Source organism: Pinus tabuliformis, chromosome X (assembly GCF_031772625.1).
Source record: "Pinus tabuliformis cultivar Carrire ecotype Pingquan chromosome X, CPIR1, whole genome shotgun sequence".
In the NCBI taxonomy this organism is placed as follows: domain Eukaryota; kingdom Viridiplantae; phylum Streptophyta; class Pinopsida; order Pinales; family Pinaceae; genus Pinus; species Pinus tabuliformis.
In genome coordinates this window covers 1,528,483,926-1,528,504,599 of record NC_142308.1, presented here as the reverse complement: position 1 = coordinate 1,528,504,599, position 20,674 = coordinate 1,528,483,926, and positions in this window count along the sequence as shown.

Genomic DNA, 20,674 nt, shown 5'->3' with positions numbered 1-20,674 from the left:
GATCTTATTGTTTTAAAGAGGGAAACCTTCAACCATGAAAGGGAAGTCTCACCCCGCATAAAAGGGAGAACTTCAACCTGAAAAGGGAAGTCTCAACCTGTGATGGTTTAAGGATGACCAACAACGCTGGAATGCTTAATGCAATTCCTGGAACTCTTCCAAAACTAGCAAGAAGCTGGAGTCTTCTGCTAGAGGAAGTGTTCTCAATTTTTCTCCTGGAATTCTTCCAAAACTGGCAAGACGTTGAAGTCTTCTGCTAGAGGAAGTGTCCCAGATTGCCAACTGAAGGCATGTTCACGGGCATCTTTGTCTCTGGCTACAACTCTAAAACTGGTGTGGCAGGTTGTGGCTCAGGCTCCCTTGATGTGGCTTTGAAGCTTGTAGATGACCATCATTTCCCCCCCTGTCAGATACAAGGTGAGATGATGGAGAAAACTCAACTGCAAGACTGTTCAATACTCTGGAACAAGTTCTGACATGTGTTTGGAATATCTTCTTGGCTATTGATGCCCATTGCCAAGAAGCGATCCATCCAAGATGAATCTTTGTTCTTGTAGGACATTTGTTTTTGAAGCATCTGTGTGAAGAATGACTGGTTTTATGACAGTGCTTACATGGATGAAGATCAAAACAGTGATCTTTCAAATGGCCAACTTAATCACAGTGTTGGCATTTCATGATCTGTTGTTGTTGTTGTTGCTGTGGAAGAGGGGCAGAGTCTGGAACAGCTGAAGCTGAACTGTCATGAGGAGCAAGTGAACTATCATGAATTAATCCAGCGCTTTGAAACTGAATGGGCTTGGCATAGTCTGGAATATGAAAGGACAAGTCCTTGTCATATCCAAGACCAGTTCTGTGCTTGTTGTGGACAAGCTGTTCCCAAGGTCTGATGATGGGCTTGGGAAGTGCACACTGAGTTTCTGCATCTGCATGTACTACTGCTGCTTTATTGGGCACTGGATCTATATGAACTTCAACAATATTGTCTTGCTGTTTATGGGAGTCTGCTTCATTTTCCTTGTAATCCGTCTCACGACAACTCAATGTCTCCCCACCTCCTCTCTCGAGGTGCATGAGCACTCATGGCACAGTGATCATCAGTCTCCACTTCTTCGCCTTAGCCGGCGCAACCTTGGTCTCAGAAGCCTCTCCCTTGCTCTTCTTCCTAGGACACTGGTTCGCATAGTGACCCAATTCCCCACAATGGAAGCACTTGACCTTGGAGAGGTCCTTCTTCTTTCTTTTCTCCTACGTTCTCGTAGATGTGAGAGTCGCATCTTCTTCTTCCTCCTTGATTCTGACCCCTTTTCTACTACTCCCTGCCTTGGACACCCATCTGATCTCTTCTTGACGAAGAGCCGCCCACAGTTCCTCCCAATCTGGAAGGCTCGTCCTTCCCATTATGCTCTGGAAAAATACCTCCCAATCATTTGAGACTGCGTTTAATGTGGTCCTCACCATCAGTTCCTGATCTAGTGTGACCCCTATGGAAGTTAGCTGATCACGAATCTCCTTCAGTCCACCGAGGAAGACATCTATCTGCTCTCCCTTCTGCATCTGATATGTTGTGTTGATTTGGGGTAGCATCGGATGTGCTCTAACCACAAAAATTGGTGGAGAGGCTAAGGCACATGAGATCTCCAATACCTAGAAAGGGTTTGGGTAGATTCTAAACAGTTTGGGAGATATTAAAATAATTAATATTTTTAATGGAATCCCTAAGTCTAAATTCAGGGAAAATAAAATATTAATATGTGTTAATATAAAACTCTATTAGAATGGTCCAAAAGTCATGGATCAAGCCAGACCTAATCTTAGCCGTTAATTAGGGACTTAACACCAGTTGTTGATTTGTCAACGAGAAAAGTATAAGCGGAGGCTTGAGGGTCACTTGGAGAACACACTGAGGGAGACCATTCAATTCAATTTCTTGAGCAGGATTAACTGAGAAATTGAACCAGTGGTCTAGTGAGCAGTCAAGAGGGCAGAAGCCAAAACTACTGGGAACAACCGGAATTGCTGGGAAAACTAACGCAGAGGGCAGAAGCCAGAACTATCGGAACAATCGGGAATGTTGATGCAGAGGGCAGAAGCCGAAACTGTTGGGAACAGCCAGAACTGCTGGAACAGCTGGAACAACCCGGAAAGCTAACGCAAAGGTCAGAAGCCGGAACAACCCGAAAAGCTAACGCATAGGTCAGAAGTTGGAACTGTCGGGAATTGCCAGAACAGTCGGGAAAACTGACATAGAGGGCAAAAGCTGGAACAGTCGAGAACAACCGGAACAGCTGGGAACTTCCGGAACAGCTGGTAAAGTTGATGCAGAGGGCGAAAGCCGGAACTTCTGGGAACAGCTGAGAAGTGCTAGGAAAGCTAACGTAGAGGGCAGAAGAGATGACACAAAAATAGTTGTGACTAGCCAGTCTTGTGCCGAATCAGCTGGAATTCTGCCGGGTGAAGTGAGGTAAAACTCACTCAGATTTTCCGCCAATATTTTCTCTGTAAAGGATTGCTAGATGAGCATCCTAGATTTGTAACCAAATATTTCTCCTACATAATAATAAAATCCTCTCTTGCTGCACTAGTTTTCCCACATTGGGTTTTTCCAGGGACTGTTGTCCAAAATATCTGTGTCAATGTGTTGATTCTTGTGCATATGTTTGTTTCTGTATTATGGTGTGATATCTGCAGCAATATTTATTTTAATGTTTACTAAAGTAATTTCTTAAATAACTTATTGAGAAATAAGTAGGAAAAGTAAATATATCGCTGCAGTGATAGAATTTCAACATGGTATCAGAGCAAGTAATTAGAGACTAGAAGGGAAAATCAGTTATGGGTCAAGACCACGATGTAGAGGCATCCAAGTCAGGGTACTCACACAGATTTTCAAAAGATTGCACGAGAGAAAGAGACTTCGATTTCTCTATGTTGGCTTCCAGGCTAGAAGAAGTGGCTTGTATGACTAATTCTGCATCTTCAGAAGTGTGGTATATAGAAAGTGGAGCTTCGTGGTATATGACGGGTGTTGACCACTACGTGTCAACTACTTGTAGCAGTACACCCCCTTTTTTTACAAAAGGGATATCATTTGATCGACATGTCCGTGCCAGTCATCATCAACCTGATCACGTCATGTTGTAAACCCAGTCTGCATGTGTAAATTGTAAATAATCTTAGCAGATTTGGGTCATGTATGTAAACTGTCTAGGCAAACCTAAGCTTTTAAGTGATAATCTACGTTCCGGAAGCCTAACCCCGAAGCCGGAATGAATTGTCATTAGAATCTTAGGTGAATCCTAGTGTGCTTCGAGTCTATGTAAAAGTAATTTGGGAATAGACCTAACTACTTGGTTAGGCTATTTTATTGCAAATTGTTTGATCTGTTAGATTATGTTTGTGTCGCAGAACTGGGTAGTCTATGAGGGTCTATGTCAAATGGGTTTTCCCCCTTGAGATGTAAAATTGTAAAAGTCATGATGTAAAGTGTCTTGAGGGTTAGAAAATTTGTTAATCCCCTCATAAGTCCTAAGTCCTAGGTCTTAGGTGATATTTCCAAAGGCTAAGTTCGAGGATCTAAAAAATAAAAAATTAAAAAAAAACAATAAAAATAAAAGATATAAATAATAAAAAATAAAATTTTAAAAATAAATAATTTTTTTTGAAAAATAAAATAAAATAATAATAAGTCAAATTTTTTAGAATTTTATTTTTTTAATATATTAAAATGCATTTAAAAATTTGGACTGATGAGATTAAAAGAAATCTTGACCCTCATCGACGGTCGAGATTAGTTTGACATGGATCACTCGAACTAGCTATTGGGAATTTTTCCTTTAAATAAGGTGTTAGGGGTCATTTGAGATGATTTGATCTGTGAGTCTTGTGCTGAAGAAAGCTCTCTTGTAAAAATTTTCTTGTGCAATAAAGAAAGACTTTGGGGTTGAAATCTTGCTGGTATTACTCTCCTGAAATGTTGTAAGTTGCTTTATTTTCTGCATAAATTTATTTTCGGTCATTACTAATAGCTTGGTGAAGAGTGATGTTGAACACAGGGATCTTGTTTACTCACTAGGGTTTGAATGGTAATAAACTTTTGAAAATAATGGCAGGTATCTCCATTAGATTTGGGTTTTACTACTATTTTTTCCCTCTTTATTGATAGTTGAAGTAAGTTGTGCAGGAAATCTAGATTGTGAAGATCAACGGGCGTTTGGAGAAGTTTTCGGCCAAACCAGCAAACTCCCAGAAAGCATTTTCTTGAAGAGCCCAGCCAGTTTCGATTTTGGGTCTACTATTTAAATTTATCTTTTGAATGCATGAGAGATTTTCTAAAGTATCTCATAGTAAATCTAACATTTTGAAAATATTTCTGTCGATTATTGACAAATCTGGCTACTTAGAGTCATAAATCTGTGAATGTTGTAATTTAGCTGGTTCTTAGGGATTTTAGGGTTTCAATTTTTTTTTTCAAGTTCTTGCTGTTTGTTTTCATGGTTTTCAGGTTGCAGGTATAGGTTTTGAAAATTTTGTAGGGATAATCTTCAATAGGTTTTTCAAAATTTTGCTTAAAGGGTCAGTTATTTGCTCGCTGGGGTTTCATTTTCGCAGGAAAATTTTCGAAATTTTTCGAGAAGAGCCTCCTGGATTGTGCCAAGTTCCAGCACTCTACATTCTTTTCCTCAACTCTCTGCGTCCAGCCTACAAAACGAATCTGCGGCTACCTCATCCTTGTGTGTTACCTTCATTCACTCAGCCTCCTTCGTGACTTCTTTTCTCAGCTCCCCTCCATGCAACAACTTCTCCTCTACGCATATCCTTACTGTACGCTGCCTCCAAACACAGTTCCATCCTCCATCCAGCTTTCCCTCCACACTACTTTCGTTGAGCTCCTTCCCATGCTGCTCCAGAGCCTGCAAAAAACAAAATTTAAATCCTTTCATTTGCTGCCAGATCTGCACGCAGTCCTCATCAAGCTTATCCCCTCTTCTCTGCCATTCTCACTGTGTGTCTTTCATTACTCATGCAACGTCTCATTGCACTCCTCATGCTCACATCCCTTCCCTCACGCAGCCATCCAAACACTTCCATCACCAGATTCGTTTCTCCATCAGTCCATTTCTGACACGTTGTTTTCTTATCTTCCAACTCGCATCCTCTCCAAATCTCCGTCATTATTGCACCTGCAAAAGAAACTCGTGAACCCTCATCCTTCTGCTTTCAGGCTGTCGACTCCTTCGCTCTCCTCTGTAGCCTGCATCTCCGTTGGGCTGACCTGCATACATACATAGCAACAAAAACGTTTCGATTTTTTTTTGTATATACGGGCTAGGGTCATATTTAGTTTTGTTTTTATTGCATGTGTTGGTTAATAAATTATATGCGGTGTATATATTTCTTTTAGTTAGGGGTTAGGGTCTAGATATATATTAATTTTCATTTTTGTTTTCTTTTTAGTTAGGTTATATATATATATGTGTGTGTGTGTGTGTGTGTGTGTGTGTGTGTTGTGAATTTAACTTAGGACTTCATAAAAAAAAAATAGATTTGATTTAGGTTTTAGATTTAAATTTTTATTTAGATTTTAGATTTAGTTTTGTTTTGTTTAAATTTTTACCTTAAAAATAATATTAAAAAATATAAAAATAAATAAATAAATAAATTTTGAAAATTTTGTCACATTTAGTCTTCACATATTCACTCAAAGATTTATCACATTTACAATGTTGGTGTATCTTTTCTGCTAAGGTTAATAGATTTTCGATGTGGGGTTAATATTTATCATTTTTATATGGTTAAACATGCTTAAATGTTCATTTGAATATTAGCTATATGAAATTAATAACTGGTTAGCATTTAAAATCTACTTGGTTATTTAAAGCATTTATCTTTTGAAATTTTAATTGCTGAATCATTATTAAGGCGTTGTATTTTTGTTGAATATCTGGCATTTCGCTTAGGTTATTTGATGATAAATGATTGTTAATGGTGGAATTACAAAGTTGATATTTTTGCAGCTTTTGATAAACAATTACTTAATCATGAACTCCATAAGGCACTGGTCCATTAATTTCTAAAATCAATCAAGTGCTAAATTGCCTTGCTGTGTCTCCCAACCCAACTGGTCCACAATTGGTCATCCTTTATCCCATAGGGTCTAACCCCTTTAGCCGCGAGAGACGGCTTAAACAAAGATATCAAAGATCGGGGTGACAGCACCCGGTCTAAGCATTGTCATGACAATCTGTGCAACAACATTTTTTGGCATTGTTACCGGGGATAGAGTTTTTCTGTCTTTGGTCCTTTCCTTTCGAGCTTTTTCGTGTTTCACTTCATGTCTGGGTGGCGACTCCACTTCATATATCATCTGCAAGAGTGTTGTTATGAAACCAACTCACAAAAAGATAGAAAATAGAGATCCACGCCTTAAAATTCAGCCTCTTCGAGGGGGCAACCTCCTTTACATTACATAAATGAACAATTCTTGGATGATACAAATGACAAAACCTTCTTTCTATATATAGGAGTCTAAGGAGTCACAATATAATCCAGCCGACCTAACAATAATAATATACAGCCACAAAAATAACAATAGAGAGATTCTATGGGGCACAGAAATAACAATATGGGGGTAATAGGGGCACAACAATATAAATAAGGGTATAACTACAATAGTAATGGGGTTATCAACAGGGGCACAACAATATAAATAAGGGTATAACTACAATAGTAATGGGGTAATCACTAGTATTATAGGGACCCAACATGCCCCTCTCCTTCAAAAAAGTGTTGTCCTCAACGCTTGAGTAGTTCTGGATACTTCTGCATAAAATTCTCATCCTCCCATGTGGAATCTTCAGCGGATAAGTTCTTCCACTTGATAAGATACTCTGAAATTGATCGATTTCGTAGCTGTCGAGTTCTTGTTTCTGTCACTGCTTCCGGTTCCAATATAATTTTTCCTTCCTCGTCAAGTTCTGGCAATATTGTTTGAACTGGGAGCTTGTCGCCTATAACCTTCTTTAAACATGAAACATGGAAAACTGGGTGCAATCGAGAAGTTGCAGGAAGCTCCAATTTGTATGCCATAGTACCAATCTTTTCCAACACCTTGTATGGACCATAATACTTTGGTGATAATTTATTATCCTTCTTAGCTTGCTTTAGGGACATTTGCTTATATGGTTGTAGCCGTAGGAATACCCAATCACCTACATCAAAACTTCTTTCACTGCGATGTTGATCTGCTTGTTGTTTCATTCTATTTTGTGCCAACACGAGGTTATCCTTTAAGAGTTGGAGGACTTGTTGATGTTCGATGTGATGTTCCACTGCCTGAACCTTAGAATTTTCTCTTAAATATGATGTGATTGATGGTGGTTGGTACCCATAAAGTGCCATAAATGGGGTCATTTTTGTTGCTGTATGGAAGGAAGTGTTATACCACCATTCAGCCAGAGGCAACCATTTGACCCATTGTGTCTGTTTATCAGATACAAAGCAACGAAGATATCCTTCCAAACATTTGTTTACTATCTCAGTTTGCCCATCAGATTGAGGATGATAAGATGAGCTATGAGCTAACTGAGTACCAAGACAAGAAAATAATTTTGTCCAAAAATTTCCAGTGAAAATGGGATCTCTGTCACTTACAATAATCTTTGGGTTTCCATGTAGCTTTTGAACTGTTTCCATAAATGCAGTAGAAATTGTATTGGCTTTAAATGGATGTGATAAAGCACAAAAGTGTGCATACTTGGTAAGTCTGTCAACTACCACCATGATGACACTCTTTCCCTCAGACTTGGGTAAACCTGTGATAAAATCCATTGAAACCTCCACCCAACGTTGGCTTGGAATGGATAAAGGTTGTAATAGACCCGGTGTCTTAATTGTTTCAACTTTATTTTGTTGGCAAACCAAACATTCCGCCACAAACTTTTGAATATCTGATTTAAGGCCATCCCAAAAAAATTCCTTCTTAACCCTGTGGTAAGTTTTTAAAAATCCCGAGTGCCCTCCTAAGGGAGAAGTGTGCAATTCCATAAGAATCTTTTGTTTTAGCTGGGAATTCTTACAGAGGTATAAGCGATCTTTGTACCATAACGAATCATTTTGCCAGCTAAATGTATCAGAAGTACTGGAATCTTGTTGTAGCTTTCGAATAAGTGCCCACACTTCTTCGTCATTCTTCCATTCCTCCTTTGCTTCGTTTATCCAATCTGGTTGGATAATAGAAATGGCAAACAACAATGCTTCCATATCCTCATCCTTTCTTGAGAGTGCATCTGCCACCACATTTTGCTTCCCTTTTTTGTAGATGATTTCAAAGTCATAACCCAACATCTTTGTGACCCCCTTTTGTTGCTCTTCAGAGGATAATCTTTGTTCTAAAAAGTATTTAAGGCTATCATGATCCGTTTTTACCTTGAAGTGTCTTCCCATTAGGTAGGGTCGCCATTTCTTAAGTGCATGGAGTATTGCCAACATTTCCTTCTCATAAATAGCTTTGCTTAAAAACTTTCCCTTGATTGGACGACTTTCAAAAGCAATGGGTCTTTCATCTTGCATTAGAACAGCACCAATTCCATTTCCTGAAGCATCACATTCCACAATAAAGGTTTTTGTGAAGTCCGGTGTAGCTAAGACCGGTGCTTGGCACATTGCCTCTTTAAGATGTTTAAAGGCCTTTGTTGCTTCCGGAGTCCATGAAAATGAATCTTTCTTCAATAATATTGTTAGAGGTGCTGCTATTCTCCCATAATTCTTAACGAACTTGTGATAATACCCTGTCAACCCAAGAAATCCTCGCAGATGCTTTATGGATGTGGGGATTTTCCATTCCTTAATGGCTTTAATTTTGCTAGGGTCTACCTTAACTCCTTCATGAGATACAATATGACCCAAATATTCCACCTCTTGGACTCCAAAGAAACATTTGGATCTTTTTGCATATAATTGTTTCTCCTCCAATAGTTGTAGCACCTTGTCAACATGTTCAACATGATCCTTCCAAGACTTGTTGTAGATTAGTATATCATCAAAAAATACCAACACAAATTTTCTAAGGAATGGTTTGAAAATTGAATTCATCAAACCTTGAAATGTTGAAGGTGCATTGGTAAGGCCAAAAGGCATGACCAAAAATTCATAATGACCCTTATGAGTTCTAAATGCCGTTTTTGGAATGTCTTCAATCTTCATTCTGATTTGATGATATCCCGAACGAAGATCCAACTTGGTGAAGTAAATTGATCCATGCAATTCATCCAGTAATTCATCAATGACAGGAATGGGGAACTTATCTTTAATAGTGAGCTTGTTGAGCTCCCTATAATCTGGACACATGCGCCATGATCCATCCTTCTTGTGCACCAATACTACTGGAGCTGAGAAAGAACTTTGACTCGGTTGAATTATACCAGCCTCTAGCATTTCTGCAACCATACGTTCAATTTCACTTTTTTGGACATATGGATATCTGTACGGCCTGATGTTTGGAGGAACACTTCCTGGAATCAGATGAATAGCATGATCATGATCACGCATAGGTGGGAGACCTTTGGGAGTCTCAAATACCTTGGAATGATTGTCCAGGACTTTTTGGAGATCTGGAGAAATAGATGATTCCAATGTGGAAACATCTAGCGAACATAATTGTGCAATTACACCTCTTTGCTCCTTTTTTAGAAGCTTTGTCATGCCATTAGAGCTGATTATCTTTCCTGGTTTCCCTGCAATACCCCTTAATTCAACTTCCTTTCCTTCCACAGAAAATTTCATGAAAAGTTCTTGAAAATTAAAAGCTATTGTACCCAAGGATTGTAGCCATTGGACTCCTAGTACAACATCAGCACCTCCCATTGGAATGGAAAGCATTGGGCTAGTCAATACATATTCTCCCATGGATAGCTTGATATTATGGCACTTTCCAGAACAATTTATTGTTCCTCCATTTGCAATCATCACTTGACACTCTGGTGCTGGATATAAGAAGCAATTCAATTCTTTTGCTACCCTACAATGAATAAAATTGTGGGTGCTTCCTGAATCAATCAACACTATTACCTTTTTCTTCTTGATTTGTCCTTCTATCTTGATGGTTTGAGGAGTGGTAATTCCCGCCAATGCATTACAAGATATGGTCGGATTTATTTGTTCTTCATCTAGGCTTTGTTCCTGGAATATATCCTCTTCTTTTGACCTTTCTTGCTCTTTTTCTTCTTCCTCTTCACAATCTATGTAGAATAATTTCTTCTCAGCACACTTATGACCTTTTGTGTATTTGCTATCACAATTGTAACAAAGCCCTTTTGCTCTTTTTTCTTCCAATTGTTGTGGTGTCAACCTTGTAGGTTGTGGAAGACTATGGGCAACAACACTTCCGTCTTTATAGTTGTGAATGGTATGCTTCCTAGTTGCCATAATTTTGCTTTCCATTTTTCTTGCTAACCTGAATGCCTTCTCTAATGAATCAGGTTCCCAAAGGCGCACATCATGTTGGATATTATCCTTTAAAGACCCTATGAACACATCAATCCTATGCTCCTCTGGAATATCTTTTACCCTTATGTTCAATTTTTGGAACTCCTCAATGTGCTCCATTATTGAACCCTTTTGTTTGAGACTTATCAATTGGCTAAAAAAAGTGTTGCTTTTTGTATCCTCATAATGTGCTATCAATTCTTCCATAAAAATTGCCCAAGTGATAAATTGTTTACGAGAACAAAGCCATTGATACCATACAAACTGATTTGGTTCCAAATATAAAGTTGCCATACGTACCTTTGGTGTGTTTTGCACATTATTGAGATCGAAGAATTGCTCCATCTGTAATATCCATGTGGCGGGATCCTTGTTATCAAACTTTCTCATATCGATTTTTGGAACATGGTGAGTCTTCGATCCAACATTAGCGTCTATGGTATCATGATTAACATTTCTTTTGTTCTCATCATGAGTTTCCTTTACTACCTTTTCACCATTAGTGACCCTTTCTTGTAGCAACTTCTTCAATTCTTCCATATCTGTCTTCAAATCTGCCATGTCTCTCTTCAAATCTGTCTTCGAATCATCCATCTTAGCTTCCATGCCCTTTATCTTAGCTTCTGTTAGCTTTTGTGAGCGTGACATTTGTTGCACTTGTTCTTGTAATTTTGATATATCATGTAGCATTTCTTCTTCTTCTTCATGAGTCATGCTAGAGATTTCAGGTTCCTTACTAGGTGTTTGCATTTTCTTTCCTCGGGGCATCAATTACCGATAATAATGCTTTACTATGCCCTTTGAATTCCGTTAAACCAAGCTTACACAAAAATTTAAAAAAAAAACTACACACCTTTTTTCACTTTATAGAAGCCTGATATTGAATCTGATGTATCTCTGTAATTTCGAATCATCCAGTTCTGAAATTGCTACCTGCAGTAGCCTTCTGCGTCCTCTTTCCAATGCCACAAGTCTGAGCCAAATTGGATTCTCCAAGGAAGAGTTATGTGAAATCTCCCACAGTGACTTGCTTTTAGACTGGTTCAGTAGAGCGAACTTGTACGACGTACCACGAGTCACTGTTTCAACCTTTGAATCTGAAACACACATACAAGAAACTACAGTCCGTCCTCTTTCTGTACCTTTTTACGAAATTTCAATCTGATCCTCAGAGAGAGAGTTATGACGATTTTCCCCAGGTCACCTGTTTTGAATGTAATTCAGGAGTCTGCAAAAAGGCCAACTTCCTCAGATCATATCTCCGAAAATATCGTGCGAAAAGCTCTGAAATTCGGACCCAAGGTGCAGCGCCAATTCTTCTCAAATGGGTTTTTTTTGCGACTTCTGAAACATCACAGAAAAAAAGTTATAGCGAAAATGCCACGATGACCTATTTGGAGCAGCGAAACCCTAGAATCCAAAGCTCTGATACCAAATGTTATGAAACCAGCTCACAAAAGGATAGAAAATAGAGATCCACGCCTTAAAATTCAGCCTCTTCGAGGGGGCAACCTCTTTTACATTACATAAATGAACAATTCTTAGATGATACAAATGACAAAACCTCCTTTCTATATATAGGAGTCTAAGGAGTCACAATATAATCCAGCCGACCTAACAATAATAATATACAGCCACAAAAATAACAATAGAGGGATTCTATGGGGCATAGAAATAACAATATGGGGGTAATAGGGGCACAACAATATAAATAAGGGTATAACTACAATAGTAATGGGGTAATCACTAGTATTATAGGGACCCAACAAGTGTATACTAAAAGACATCCAAGTAGTTTGTGCAATCCTGCTCTTGATCCTAAAAGGGCTCTTAGGGTACAATTACACAAACTCTCTTCTCGTACACTTCTTGTTAACCTCGGACAAGAAGCTCTCTTTGATATCCATTTGCTTTTTACTATTCCAGTTGGGCACGACATCATGGATATATATGCCCCTTGCGATTTTTTTGACATTCAAGGGTATCCCAATGATCTTCCATCACTTGGGATAGATAAGTTGTTGAGCTTTCAAGGAGATAACGCGATTAGTGCTAATTCACATCTGAGAGATTTTAGTATATGGATGGCTAAGTACGTAAGGTCCGCTGATTTCGATCATGAGGATGTTAGAATGGATTTTTTATTTTAACCTTGGGGGGCAATGCTTATGACTGGTTTTCAGAAAAATCTCGGAACTCATTTAATTCCTTACAATCGATCATTGATGCCTTTAAGGAAAAGTATGGAGATAAGAGAGAAGGAAGACACCTCGTGAAAGCTATTAGCATAATAAAAAAGAGAGAAAATGAAACCGTTGAAGAATTTAACAAAAGGTTTAATGATATTGTTAAAGAATTACCTCAAGATTATAAACCTACCGATAAATTCCTTCGAGATTTTTACATTGATGCCTTTAGTCCTGAGCCCTCTTATGAATTGAGGCATGCCAGACTTAATGATTATAGGGATTGCCAAGCCTTAGCAATAGAGTTTGAAAAGGACAAGGCGACATCTGGGAAGTCTGAGATCCCAGGTTTCGATAGGGCTGCTACGAAACTAAAAGAACCTAAAGGAAAAGTAGTTCAAGAGCCTGAAAGCGAGCTTGTTCAAAAATTGCTCCAAAAGATCGAAAGCATGGAAATTAATCATAACAAGGAGATAGCTACTTTGCAGAATAGGTTGGTCCAAATGGAAAGAGCACAAATGCAAAATTTCCAACCTAGAAATAGTGGCAAAAGAAGGGTCAATCTAGTGAGTAGAGACCTCCTAATCCGATTACTAATTAGGTCGATAATGCTCCTTCTTACTGTCAGGTTTGTGATGGTCTTCATGAAGAGGCCACTTGTCCCATCGTTAGAAGAATTTTAGATAATGGAATGTTTGGGGCAGGTGATCAAATAAATGTAGTGGGTAACAAGTTTCCTTTGTCTATGGATGATTGGATGGAGGTCAAGGAAAATAGTCATGACGTTATGAATCCTTCATCAGCTTTTAGTATAAATAACCTTGAAAATGAAGATGACATTCTAGCTAAGATATATGGTGAAAAACCCTCTCCAGAGCAAATCATGGAAATTGCTAGAGATAAAGGTTTAATCTATTAGGGAAGGGATAAAGATCAGAGCAGGAATCAAATTCCCCCTCGAACTTTTAAACCTGGTTTAAACTCTAGATTAGATGTCGATTTGGGAAGTTGGTTTAACAATGCAAAAATCTGGGTTCCTGTCTCCGAGATTGCTAAAATCCCTTCCCAAAGAGATAAGTTACTAAAAGCTATTCAGGGTCCTCAAGTAAATATTTCTCAACAGAAGACTCAGAAAGTTGACTATCACGATGCTCCCATATATTTGCAAAGCTTAGATGTGGATAACAAAGATCACCAGCCTTTCTTTATCACCTTGTTAGTTAATGGATATAAATTGAATAATTGCATGTTGGATTCTGGTGCATCATCTTGTGTCATGACTAAAAGGGTCATGAAATAGCTTAACTTAAGAGTTTCTAGACCCTACTATAATATATGTGCCATGGATTCTAAAAAGATTGAAGTGCATGGTTTGATCAAAGATTTACAAGTTCATCTATCAGTTTATCCAGACATCATGATTTTTATGGATATTGTTGTTGTTGATGTGCTTGATGCCTAGGGTATGCTTTTATCCAGAAGGTGGGCCTCTGATCTAGGAGGAAGTATTCAAATGAATTGGTCATATGCTATGATTCTTTCTCCTAGAGGTGATGGTTTTGTAAGACTTAATAGAGAGCCCGAAAGAAAATTCCATGTTGAAGATCCTAAGAGACCTCACAACGAGATAATTAAAGAACAATCTGACATTGGGAATTACGTTATCATGTCTAATTTCATAATTCCTCCTGATGATAAGATTAATGATCTCAGTGATAGAGTTTAGTACATGTACTTTGATGGTGCATCGTCTAGGCATGGTAAAGGTGCTGGAATAGTGCTTAAATCTCCCCTTGATCACATTTTCAAGTTTGCCTATCGATTAGAATTTGAAGCAACCAACATTGTCGTTGAATATGAGGCTTTATTGTTGGGTCTTGAATTGAAAAGTATTTGAAAATTAAGTTGCTTGGCATTAAGGGGGATTTTGATTTAATTATCACGCAGCTTAAAAATAAATTCACATGTAAAAATCAAAGATTAAGGAATTATCGAAATGCTGTGTGGAATACTATGGAACACTTTGATGCCCTTGACCTCAAAGCTATCCCAAGAGAGCAAAATAGTTTGGCAGATGAACTTGCCATAGCTGCTACTACCTTCCAGTTATCTGATGAGCTAATTAAGGATAAGATCAAAATGGAAGTAATATTTAGACCATCTATTCCAGATAACTCAGAGCATTGGCAAGTCTTTGATGATGAAAAACAAGTCATTCGTTTTCTTAATAGTCTGGATGAGTTTGAAGGTTTCCGGATAGATTCTGAGGAGGATGGATCTTTAAATCATCAGCATATCATAAATCCTACTCCTAGGAATGTGGTTGCCTTAGAGAAACACTTTGATCGTCATGATGCCACGAAGTTGATAGAGGAAAATAAAATGGACCCAGGCGAATATCTCGAGATAAGCATTGGTACTCCTAAGAACCCAAAGATTGTTAAAATTGGTAAAGGTACTAGTGTGGAGGAAAGAAAAAAGTTAACTAATTTACTTCTCGAATATCGAGATGCTTTAGCTTTTTCTTATGATGAATTAAAGGGCTATAGGGAAGATGTCATGGAACATACTATCTCCTTAAAAGATGAAAATGCTAAACCCTTTCGCCAGAAACTTAGGTAGATTAATCCTAAGTTAGCCCCTTTGATTCAGAAAGAGCTTGTGAAAATGCTTGCAGCAGGAATTATCACTCAAACAAGGCATTCGACATGGTGTTCAAATATGGTGGTTGTTAGGAAAAAGAACGGTACGATAAGGCTTTGTGTCGATTTTCGAAATCTTAATCTAGCATGCAAGAAAGATAATTACCCTTTGCCAAACATGGAGACTTTGTTGCAAAGAGTAACCGGTTCTGGAATGATGTCGTTGCTAGATGGTTTTTTTTGTACAATCAGGTGTGGGTTAAAAAGAAAATCGTCATAAAACCACATTCACCACACCATGGGGTACTTTTGAATACATTAGAATGTCGTTTGGATTAACCAACGCTGGGGCTACATTTCAAAGGGCTAAGGATTATGCTTTCAAGGGGTTAATCGGGAAATTTATTGAAATTTATCAAGATGATCTTACTGTATTTTCTAAAGATGGTAGCAGTCACATAAATCATCTTAGGAAGGTTTTCAATAGATGTAAAGAATACGGTATTTCTTTGAATCCAGAATAAGGGAAATTACTTAGCCATATCATTTCTAAATATGGAATCAAGATTGATCCTGAAAGAATTGAAGCAATCCAAATGATTCCTCTTCCTCATAATCTTAAATCCCTTAAGTCTTTCCTTGGAAAGACAAATTTTCTTAGAAGACTTATTCCAAATTACGCAGAAGTAGCTAAGCCTATTCAAAGTCTTCTGAAGAAAGATGTAAAATTTGTTTGACAAGAAGACAGCAAAAAAGCTTTTCAGGAAATCAAATGTGCTATTGCAAGAGCCCCTGTCTTAGTTAGTCCTGATTATTCCAAGGATTTCATGATTTTTTCTTTCGCTTCCAAAGATACCATTGCTGATGTCCTGTTACAAAAGAATAAACATGGTCACGAGCAGCCTATTACTTTCATGAGTAGAGCGCTTCAAAATTTCAAATTAAAGTACAATACCATGGAAAAGCAAGCTTATGCCCCGATCAAGTGTCTTAAGCACTTCAAGACTTATGTGGGTTATTCTAAAATCATTGCTTTCGTCCCACATTCTGCTGTTAAAGATATACTAACTCAAACCGATTGCTTAGGGACTCGCGCTAGGTGGGTTACTAAAATACAAGAATACGATTTAGAGATCAGACCCACCAAGCTAGTCAAAGGCCAAGGCTTGGCTCAAATGTGGACTAAAGGTAATGAAAAGTCTCTTGGTTTGTTTTGTCTTAGCGATCTATCTTCGCCTGAGTTGCAAAGATTAGGAGATCATGAGTGTTACAAGGACATTGTTTATTACTTGATGAATCTTACATGTCCTAGCCATTTAGTTGCACATAAGGAAAGGGCTCTTAAACTAAAATCCACTAAATATTGCCTTATGAAGGATGGCCTTGGGTGGAAAAATCCTGAGGGCATAGTACTTAGGTGTGTTGATGAAATTGAGTCCAAGAAATTAATCTTTGAGTTTCATTCAAGATTTTGTGGTGGTCATTATGCTGCTAAAACCACTGCCCACAAAATTCTGAGAGCTGGTTATTATTGGCCTTCAATTTATTCTGATGTGCATAAGTTTATTAGAACTTGTCAAGCCTGTCAATTGTTCACTGGGAAACAGAAGGTTGCTGGCCTGCCCCTACAACAGTCATTGTAGAGGCAACTTTTCAGCTTTGGGGTCTAGACTTCATCAGGAAGTTCCATGAAAATTCTAGGAATGACTACTCATGGATTTTGACTGCTACTAATTATTTCACTAAATGGGTTGAAGCCACTCCTACTAAGAATGCCACTGAAAATGTTATTATAGATTTCATTGAAAATAATATCATTACTAGATTTGGTGTCCCTGTCAAGATCACTACTGACAATGCCAAAGCTTTTAGTTCCTCAGAGTTTTCGTCTTTCTATTTCAAGTACAACATTGTCTTATCTCATTCATCAAATTACAATCCTCAGGGTAATGGTATGGTTGAATCAAGTAACAAGAATCTCATAACCATTATCAAGAAGATGGTAGGAGATAATAAGAGATCATGGGATAGCAAAATCAAGTATGCTTTATGGGTAGATAGGATCACTAAGAAGAAAGCTACTGGTAAATCTCCCTTTGAATTAGTTTATGGCTTGGATGTAACCTTATCTGTGCACCTAAAATTGCCAGCTTATCAGTGTCTTCAGCATTTTTCTACCAGTAAAGATGTTATTCAGAATAGGATAGATCAGATTGTGGAGTTAGATGAAGCTCGTAGGACAGCATTTGATGCTATATGTAAAAATCAATCTAACATTAAGAAAAGCTTTGATAAATCCTCTCGATCTAGATCTTTGCAAGTGGGATATATGGTACTTCTTTGGGATCGCAAGAATGTAAAACTTGGAAAACATAAGAATTTCAACAGTTTGTGGCTGGGACCATACTTCATTCGAGATATAGCTGGACCAAACTCATTCCACTTGAGCAGATTAGATGGCGAACCACTTGATCTACCTGCAAATGGCCAAATTCTCAAGTTGTTCTTCAAAGATGATATTTGATGCCAAAGGGCATCCTCTATATTGTATTCTAACCTTACTCCTTGCCATTTCAGCATTTTATTTCTGTTTTTAAGATTAGATTTACTTTTCATGTTACTAGATAGTTAATAAATGAAGAGCTCAAATCTTTCATGTACTTAATGTTATATGATGATTTTTGGATGGATGCTACTTATTTTTGGTTGTGTGTTGCGTGGGTGCATATTCTAGATTCTCACATTCCTATAGTGCAGCAACGTGTCCCCAAGTAGAGCCAGATGTTGGCCACTACGTGTCAACTACCCGTAGCAGTACACCCCTTTTTTTTTGCAAAAGGGATAGCGCTTGATCGACATGTCCGTGCCAGTGATCATCGGCCCGATCACGTCATGTTGTAAACCCAGTCTGCATGTGTAAATTGTAAATAATCTTAGCAGATCTGAGTCATGTATGTAAATTGCCTAAGAAAACCTAAGCTTCTAAGTGATAATCTACATTCCAAACGGTTTTTTGTTTCATTGATCTATGATCGACAGAGTTTCCCTTCGGCCTAACCCCAAAGCCGGAATGAATTGTCATTAGAATCTTAGGTGAATCCTAGTGTGCTTCGAGTCTATGTAAAAGTAATTTGGGAATAGATCTAACTACTTGGTTAGGCTATTTTATTGCAAATTGCTTGATCTGCTAGATTATGTTTGTGTCGTAGAACTGGGTAGTCTATGAGGGTCTATGTCAAATGGGTTTTCCCCCTTGAGATATAAAATTGTAAAAGTCATGATGTAAAGTGTCCTGAGGGTTAGAAAATATTTTAATCCCCTCATAAGTCCTAAGTCCTAGGTCCTAGATGATTTTTCCAAAGGCTAAGTTCGAGGATCAAAAAAATAATAAAATAAAATAAACAATAAAAAAATAAAAGATATAAATAATAAAAAATAAAATTTAAAAATTAAAAATTAAAAAATTAAAATAATAAAATAAAATAAAATTTGAAAAATAAAATAAAATAATAACAAGTCAAATTTTTTAGAATTTTATTTTTTTAATATATTAAAATGCATTTAAAAATTTTGACAGATGAGATTAAAAGAAATCTTGATCTTCATCGACGGTCGAGATTAGTTTGACATGGATCACTCGAATTAGCCATTGGGAATTTTTTCTTTAAATAGGGTGTTAGGGATCATTTCAGATGATTTGATTTGTGGGTCTTGTGCTAAAGAAGGCTCTCTTGTAAACTTTTTCTTGTGCAATCAAGAAAGACTTTGGAGTTGAAATCTTGCTGGTGTCTCCTGAAATGTTGTAAGTTGCTTTATTTTCTGCATAAATTTATTTTCAGCCATTAGTAATAGCTTGGTGAAGAGTGATGTTGAACACAGGTATCTTGTTTACTCACTAGGGTTTGAATGGTAATAAACTTTCTGAAAATAATGGCAGGTATCTCCATTAGATTTGGGTTTTACTACTATTTTTTCCCTCTTTATTGATAGTTGAAGTAAGTTGTGTAGGAAATCTAGATTGTGAAGATCAACGAGCGTTTCAAGAAGTTCTCCGCTGAACCAACGATCTCCCGAAAAGCATTTTCTTGAAGAGCCCAGCCAGTTTCGATTCTAAGTCTACTATTTAAATTTATCTTTTGAATGCATGAGAGATTTTCTGAAGTATCTCATAGTAAATCTAACATTCTGAAAATATTTCTATGGATTATTGACAAATCTGGCTGCTTAGAGTCATAAATCTGTGAATGTTGTAATTTAGCTGGTTCTTAGGATTTTAGGGTTTCAATTTTTTTTCCCAAGTTTTGGCTATTTGTTTTCATGGTTTTCAGGCTGCAGGTACAGATTTTGAAAATTTTGCAGGGATTATCTTCAACAAATTTTTCAAAATTTTGCTAAAGAGGGTCAGCGATCTGATTGTTGGGGTTTCATTTTCGCAGAAAAATTTTCGAAATTTTTCTAGAAGAGCCTCCTGGATTGTGCCAAGTTCCAGCACTCCTGCGTTCTTTTCCTCAACTCCCTACGTCCAACCTGCAAAACGAATTTGCGGCTACCTCATCCCTGCGTGTTACATTCATTCACTCAGCCTCCTGCGTGACTTCTTTTCTCAGCTCCCCTCCATGCAGCAACTTCCTCCTCTGCGCATATCCTTATTGTACGCTGCCTCCAAACGCAGTTCCATCCTCCGTCCAGCTTTCCCTCCACACTGCCTTCGTTGAGCTCCTCCCCACACTACTCCAGAGCCTGCAAAAAACAAAATTTAAATCGGTTAATTTGCTGCTAGATCTGCATGCAGTCCTCATCAGGCTTATCCCCTCTTCTCTGCCATTCTCACTATGCGTCTTTCATTACTCTCACAGCCTCTCATTGCACTCCTTCTCACGCTCACATCCCTTCCCTCATGCACCCATCCAAACGCTTCCATCACCAGATTCCTTTCCTGCGTGCTGGCTCCCCATTAGTCCATTTCTCACATGTTGTTTTCTTATCCTCCAACCCGCATCCTCTCCAAATCTGTCATTACTGCACCTGCAAACGAAACTCGTGAACCCTCATCCTTCTCCTTTTAGGCTGTCGACTCCTCCTTCGCTCTCCTCCGTAGCCTGCATCCTCCGTCGGGCTGACCTGCATACGTACATAGCAGCCAAAACGTTTCGATTTTTTTCTGTATATACGGGCTAGGGTCATATTTAGTTTTGTTTTTATTATATGCGTTGGTTAATAAATTATATGCGGTGTATATATTTCTTTTAGTTAGGGGTTAGGGTTTAGATATATATCGATTTTCATTTTTGTTTTCTCTTTAGTTAGGTTTATATATATATATATATATATATATATATTTTAGTTTATGAATTTAACTTA